The sequence below is a fragment of the Orcinus orca genome, chromosome 14 (assembly GCF_937001465.1).
Source record: "Orcinus orca chromosome 14, mOrcOrc1.1, whole genome shotgun sequence".
Classification (NCBI taxonomy): Eukaryota; Metazoa; Chordata; class Mammalia; order Artiodactyla; family Delphinidae; genus Orcinus; species Orcinus orca.
The window spans coordinates 53,591,745-53,600,197 of NC_064572.1; positions in this window are offsets into that span (position 1 = coordinate 53,591,745).

Consider the following 8,453-nt stretch of genomic DNA (forward strand, 5'->3'; position numbering starts at 1 on the left):
CAATTACTCTCTTATACATTTTAAATGGAAACACCAGGCCACTTGGTCAAACGTGCTAACATGCCAAGTCTCTTAAACATCCAAGATATTTTATATACCAAACATGATACCAAATATTCACACATTTTCTCTGAACTTAACACAATCACAGCAAAGTGCTAAACTTTCCCAGAATTAAAACACCCATGCACACACCCGTGAGAGAAAGCGTTCAACCATCCCAAGCAAACTGATGTGATCAGTTAAGGTTCTTTGTGGCCAAGATTTGGTGCCAGGATCCAAGGCCTGAGCCTATATATATGAGCCTATATGTATATATGACTTAGCTTTGGGGCCAACCTCCCAGGAGTTTTAAGAATTAGATAATTCTTCTGTTGGAGACGGAAGCCTGCAATACCCACTAAGATTGCAGCTGACTTCCTCTTTGGCTTAGTTTCATTTTGCATTTCTTTATTTCCTAAGACATTTAAGTGTCTTTCCCACTGACTTAAATCTTTCACTCTCTTATGCAAATCTCTCGTAATCCCCTTTAGCTTTCTTTGTAACCTCTTCTAACTAATTTGTAGTTTCTGCAAACTCTTTTCACCCTAACTGAACTCAAAAGTCTTTAGGGAATTCCCTGTCAGCCAGTCCAGTGGTTAGTACTCTGCGCTACCACTGCAGGGGACACGGGTTCAATCCCTGGTCAGGGAACTAAAATCCCGCCTGCCATGTGGTGAGGCCAAAAAAAAAAAAAGAGTCTTCTCTAATTTCTTATCAGGACCGCAACTCCTCTGTTTGGATTCTGCATCTCTCCCTTGAAGGTGTAAGGGTTCAGGACAAGCTTCCCCAAAATGTGCCACTTTGGCATGAGGATTATTTCGAACTAAAGGCAATCAAGATCCTGTGGGTTCAAGGGAAACTACTGCCCCTCCCTTAACTACCTAGAAGAACTTAAGTTGGGGTTTTTTCCCAGAAAAATGTTATTACTGGAGGTAAATTTTATCTAAGTGGCCCAATTAATATGGCAGGACAAATATTTAATTACTAAACATGTCCTCTTTTTATTATTATCCCATGAGTGAACTTCCTGTCCTTGGAAGCCCCAGGCCCCTGTCCCATTCCCTAGCTCAGGATAGCACACATACCTTATTTTACTTTTCTGTCACTGAAGCTCTCATGTATGTTGGGTTCCTATCTGTACAAAATTTAATCTGATTTTTTCCTGTTAATCTGTCTTCTGTCAATTTAATTCTTAGACCAACCAGAAGAACCTAGATGGGTAGAGGAAAGGTTTTTTTCCTTCCTGACAAAGGGTAGCAGAATGTGTCACCCTAAAATATGTCTTTTTAGCAAAAGGATTATTTTGAATTGATTATTCTTGAAAAACTGCAGATCTCTGAAAGCAGTAGAATTTACCCTTTTGTAAGGGAGATTTACATTTATGAGGGAATTCTCCATTTGTAAAAGTGTCTCCCTCACTGTACCAGGAAGAAAAGGATGACTTCTGGAAATTTATCAGTGGAGAACCCAATGATCTGCATAACACCCTTACCCTTGTTTTCTGTGCTTTTCTTGGTCACCTCCCATAACTGCCCCTCCCCCAACATCTTCTTTTCTCTTTAGCTGAAGGAGGTATTTAAGGTGGTGGCTTGGATATCTCCAAGAGTTTTCTTGGGTCTCTCCCATGTGTACATGAGGTAAACATGTTATTAAACTTCTGTTTGATTTCCTCTTGTTAATCTGTCTTTATTACAGGCGGATTCTCAGCCATAGAACCTAGAAGCGTAGAGGGAAAATTCTTTTTCCTGCCCTACAGTCTGGTTCTAAAGGCACAATACTCATTATAATTGTGAAACATGAAATGTTTGAATGGATGGATGACACTAAAAACAAAGTAATAAAAAAGCAGTTGATTCATTGCAAGTGGCGAAACACTTGTCTCTAGGCCAGTGAACACTGACCAGGGATGATTTTTCTCCCCAGGTAAGACTGCCAGATCTAGCAAATAAAAATACAGGGCACTCTCTGGAGACATTTTTGGTTGTCACAACCAGGTGTGGGCATGATACTGGCATCTAGAAGATGGATGCCAGGGATGCTGCTAAACGTCCTACAGTGTACAGGTCAGCCTCTCACAGACAAGAATTATCCTGCCCAAAGTAGTGCTAAGGTAGAAAAAACCTCTTCTAGACCAACAGGAGAATTAAAGGTGAAGAAAGAGGACTTGGATCACTTATACTGTGAGAATGGAATATAGTCGTAGAGGAGGAAAGAAAACCTTTTTCTTCCTACCCTTCTAGGTTCTTGCTGGGGTTCAACAAAAGACAGACCAACAAGAGAACAGCAAAGGGAACTTTGTTAGCATATATATCTTATATATACATGAGAGAAACTCAGGGGATGTGGAACTCCAAGAGGTGTTTAGAATTTACGACTAGATACCATCTTAGGCTAAAGGAAAGGTGTTTGGGGCTTCTGGGGAAGGTTGGAAGGGGAGCGGGGGCAAGTTATGGAGAGGTGGCAGGAAAAGTGAGGTAAACAAGGGTTGAATAATAAAGTTTGTCAGGCAGATTTAAGTCAATGCCCCCTTTATTGCTACAAGTTGTTCAGTGTCTTCTACTAATGTCAATTTCCTTTATAGATATAAATTTCCTTTACAAAAGGAAAACTTGTACCCTGTTTTTAAATCTTGTCTTGCATCTGCTGGTTCTCAATGGACTTTGGCTCAAAAAAATAATCCATATGCCAAAGAGACATATTTGGGGTTAGCGTGTTCTCATACCCCTCATGGTGAAACACTGTCCTAATGAGGTCTGAGAAACAGATAATTTTTTTAAATTGTTTAAGGTTCACTAGATGGCAAACTGAGCCATAATTACAAAAACAGAAGAGAAAAAGTTCTAGGAAACTATTTTCACACATGAACATCTATCAAGAAATAATATTTGAGTCAGACACTACAGGCTTAAAATTAAAGACGTCCATTTCCTATGGCTGTGTTTATAGCCAGCCCCAGCTGACCAGCACCTAACTCCCTGTGAGGGAAAAGAGGCTCCTTCAAGGTGTAGCCCAAAGACTTGACCCCCAAGAGAGGTTCAGTAGAGCATACCTAGGGATCTTAACTCACCACATTGTCTAATGGCTCCCACTAGAAGCATCTGATTAAAGGAGTGTCATGATCAGAATTTCATTTATATAATAAAGCCAATACTCTGGCCAATGTGTGGAGAGTGGATTTGAGGCAGACAAGAGAGAAAACAGCAAGACCAGTTAGGAGGCTACTGCATTAGGTCAACTGAGAGATTATGGTACCACACAAAGGCAGAAGAGCAGCAGTGGGGATGGAGAGAAAAGGAGGAACTCTGAAGGACGTAGGGTGCCACGTCAGCAAACCCAAACTTACATAACTTTCGTGTCCTTGTAAATGCTCTGCTTGACCAGAAACACAGTATTTCCAGCCAGTCAGTCCTCAAACACCAAGAATCTGTTCTGATATCCTTGTTCTAAATAAGGTCAGATATGCAACCCCAGGGTAATCAATTTAAGACAAATACATTTTCCTTATGCCCTAATTGACCTGGTAGCCTTATGAAGAACTCTCCAACCTCCTAACCAATCATGCCCTATTTCTGTGTTGCTGCTTCTAACAACCTATACAACTCACTCCTGCCCAAACATCCTTGGAAAGAGTACTCCACTGCTTCTGAGGCACTGTGCTCCTCCAATCCATTGATTGTTTCCCCTTAAATAAAGGACATAAAACTAAACGGTTTTATTTTCGTCATTTGACAGCTACCATCTCCCGGCACCAAACACACTTGTTTATATTTTGTTCTGTGATGCTGACACTAGCTCTCTGTGGACTATATTTCTTTTCTCCCCACTGACCTCATGTTAGGTTCTCCCAATAGGGAGCCCTCAAAGGAGACTACAGGCTAAGGAAGGAGAAAGAGAGCCGCTCATTCCATGTTTGCTGATCCTATCAGTTTAAGCCCAGCAATAGTTTTTCACCCTAGAAACAGCCATTGGTCCAACTTTTTTTTTTTTTTTTAGATATTTTGGCCCAGTCGCATGCTGCATGTGGAATCTCAGTTCTCCGATCAGGGATGGAACCCGTGCCCCCTGCAGTGGAAGCGTGGAGTCTTAACCACTGGACCGCCAGGGAAGTCCCTTGGTCCAGCTTCATTTCACACTGCCTGAACCGGCCTAATCATCCCCCGAGAGGCCCCAGCACCAGCTGTCTCCCCTCCCACTGCCAACTTGATGCAACTCCTCTGCTGAGCTCCTGCAGCATTAGCGACAGCCAGACAGTGGCCCCTCTTCAAGCCTGGGTCCGAAGAATTTCAGGGTCCTTCCCCCAAGTTCCTAAATTCTGATAACCCCAATCTCTGCTCTCTGCTTCTCCAGTCCAAGAAGTGGTGGCTGCCCCCTGCAATCCTCTCTCCGTTACCTCGAGGTTCTCTCTTTCCCTTTTCAACCGTCCAACACCCACTGAACTGAGTCCTTATATTAAATCTTTCTGTTGAAATAACTAGTGTGGTTTTCCTTACTGGACCCTGGCTGATATAATATTCTAGAGATGTTTAGACATTAGAAATAGCAGGAATTCTTACTCTGACATAAGATACATGGGAAATAGCATATCAAGGATGACATGCATGTTTGCTCCTTGGGAAATCTGGTAGATTTTGATACCTTTCACTGAAAGTCAAAACACTGGAAGAGGAGTCAGACTAAGGAAGGGCTGGGGAGAGATGATTTGTTCCAGTTTGCATAAGATGTGAGTAAGGGACACAAGTGTAGCACAGGTAAGGAGAGATATCCAAAAGTAAGTTTGTTATGTGGTTTCAGAACTTTGGAGTAAGAGTTGTTCTAGAGATAAAGATTTTGAGAATTATTAGCATATCACCAGTAGTTTTCAGTGTAAGAAATGAGAGAGTTTAGATACCTATTATAGACTTTTTTTCTCATCTGCAGCCTGTATAAATTCCTCGGTTGTATAGGGTTATTTCTTCTTTAACTAACGCAAGGACATTGGCTTTTCATTTGAGCACCTTTTTAATGCTAAGAATTGCTATTTAATCATATAAGTACTTTTGCTAATCAGAATGTTTGTGTTTCTGAGTTTTATGCGTTGGAGCCCTGCCATCTCATTCTGTAATTCTCTCTTGTTCTGTCAGTGCTTTTTATATCATTTGTTCACTTAAAATTAAGTCCAGGATTCAGAAGCCAAACAGCAGTAATACTTCTTGTTTTGTACTAATATAGGGTTTTTACTTCAAGAATTAAAAAATATTGTCAGATTTGAAATCACTTTTGAATTTTCCAGTAAATACAGAAATTTATGGTAATGGAGAAGGAAATGGGGTCAGCCAACCCTTAAAATAAAAAAAAAATACCGGCACTGCAAGTTTAAATTTAAAATAGGTTATTTAACGGTTTAGCTCTTACGCAATGATTAATTCCACAGTGTGTTCTATTTCTGTGTCATCCTTTACCATGTGCTTACAGAATTAGTTATTATCATGTGCTTTAATGGAAACACAAAGAGTAAATATCATGCTCGTGGTCCCATAGTCATTGGAATGCTGAGATTTTTGTTTCTTAATTTTGTTAGATAATTTAACATATCTGAGACAAGAGAGTTAATTTTTATTTCTTGGTAAAAACAGAAAATAAAACTAGGAAGTAAATATATTACTGACAAATCCTGTTACACTGGATGGCTGTTTCAAGATACAGCCACCTACTTCTGCAAACATTCCACTATTTCTCCACTGACTCAAGAATCTGCTGGATGACTTAAATTGTAAGTCTCTTTCAATTTCGCAGTAAAGCCAGTTGCACAGTATGAGACGAGGTATACACTTCAGGGTGTGAGTTTACCACTCTGACCCACGATGAAGAATGTAGCCCACTTTACTGTGTGACCTATAATTTTCTTTTATTCCTGACGTCTTCGGGGCTTAAAAAAGAGATGATTTATGTCTACTCCCTTATGAGATCCTAATGTTCATTGGATCAGATTCAGCTCCAAGCCTATGAAATGCAGTCTCAAGTTTTTATGGGATTTTGTTTGGTTGGCTCTAGTTTATAATAAAGTGTTTTTCTGGTATATACCCTTCAATCTTTTTCCTATGGAAATGTACACTTTATTTATTTGAAAAAAATGAGATTTTTGGCATGATTTTTTTGCATCTTATGTTTGCCCTTCAACAGTACATATTGACACCCTTCCATGTTACTAAATAGTCTTTAATATCATTTTTAGTGACTACCTAGCATTTCCTTGATATCAAAGATAACAGCTCTCATTTATTTAGCACTTACCATGGATTGAGCCCACTGTCAGCTGCTTATCATATATTGTCAAGTTCAATCCCTGTAGTAATCCCTTGAGATAATAATAAAAAATAATGGCTAGCCTTTATTGAGTGCTTACTGGGCAGACCTCAAGAACCTCATCAACATTACCTCACTCAGTGCTCTTTTACAATAACCCTATGAGGTTAGTAGTATTATCACCATTTTTACTGATGAGGGAACTAAGACTTTGAGAGGTAGGGTTACCTGCTCAAAGCCAGCAGCCGGCAAGTGGCTGAGCATAGCCAAAAGCCTTCCCTTGAGCTACTGTGCTCTCCTGCTACCTCTAAGAGACTGTAGTGCATTTGATCTTAACGTGCTTTAGACCTCAGAGGCAAGTAGACTTCTTGCCGTTATGACAGTTTTTTGGTTTCCAGATGTTTGTGAGCAAACATCTGTTCAGATCCCCAGACACCACTAGACCACAGAAACTCCATATTGCTTGTCATGAGCCTGGATTCCCTGAACTTTTAAGAATCCAACTCGGGGACTTCCTTCATGGCTCAGTGCTTAAGAATCTGCCTGCCAATGCAGGGGACACTGGTTCGAGCCCTGGTCCAGGAACACCCCACATGCCGCGGAGCAACTAAGCCTGTGCGGCACAACTACGGAGCCCGCGCTCTAGAGCCCATGAGCCACAACTACTGAGTCCGTGCGCCTAGAGCCCGCATGCTCCGCAGCAAGAGAAGCCACCACAATGAGAAGCCCACTTGCTGCAACTAGAGAAAGCCCACGCTCAGCGACGAAGACCCAATGCAGCCAAAAATAAACAAATTAAATTAAAAAAAAAAGAATCCAACTCAACCAGCTATTGTCCTGTTGCATTTCAACACAGGCCTTATTAACTCTGACCAAATAAATAGTCAGAAGAGAAATCCACAACTCTTAGAATGTTCCCCTCTCAGAGCAGGCCCTCCTGACGTGAGCTCTGAGGCTAACAGCCTCATTTTCAGGTGGTCAAACAGAAGGCTGAATTAGCTAGGAGCTAGGGTCAGGTTTCCTATACAATTTCCCAGCCCCTCGCCTCACGGCTCCTCTTCTCCCTGTAGCTCCTTGTCACATAGGGCAGGTGAGAAATGTCTATTGGTTCACTTCTGCCTCCTGCATGACTGAGCACATCTTGGAGCCCAACAGTTGGCAGCCCCTAACACTCAGACGAGAGAATGGGGAAATGCAGTCAACACAGCTGGGTAGTCTGGTGAGCTCACACAGCAGGCACTGCCATGGGCTTCCAACCCCTAAGGACAGTGCTGGACCTTGGCTTGGACGGTGGTATGAAATGTTAGGACACCAGATTTCCAATTCCTGCTCTGATTTTCTATGTGAATTTGAACATACTTAGACTTCACTTTCCTCATCTGTGAAGTGAAGGGGCTAGACAAGATTATTTCTCAAGTCTCTGAGTTCAGAGTTGTTTAAGTTTATGCCGAAATGGTGTCCTAACTAAATATTTCAAAAATGAGAGATGCTGTGGCGTAATTGAAATGAACTCGGGCTTTGGGATCTAAGCAACAGAGGTTCTATTCCTGGCTTTGTTACTAAAAGGCTGATGACTTCAGACAACTTTTCTGACTACTGGTTTCTTCATCAGAGAATTGAAAAGGTAATCATCAAAATTAAATGAGCTAATGATTAGAAGTGTCTGAATCATAGCAAACGTAGGAAATTGTAAAGACAGTCATCAGTTCCTCCCATTCCTGTGCACGCATATTGCTCTTCCCATCAATATGGGACAACCCTGTGATTTGTTTGATTAACAGGATGTGACAGAAGGGATGCTATGCCGATTCTGTACCTAGGCCAGTTTATTTTTCACCTTCTCTTGGGATCTAGCCATGTTTACAAAACGTAGGCTAGGGCTTCCCTGGTGGCGCAGTGGTTGAGAGTCCGCCTGCCGATGCAGGGGACACGCTTTCGTGCCCCGGTCCGGGAAGATCCCACATGCCGTGGAGCGGCTGGGCCCGTGAACCATGGCCGCTGAGCCTGCGCGTCCGGAGCCTGTGCTCCGCAACGGGAGAGGCCACAACAGTGAGAGGCCCGTGTACCGCAAAGAAAAACAAAAAAAAACCCAACAACGTAGGCTAGACTACCACATGATGGGGCGCCGC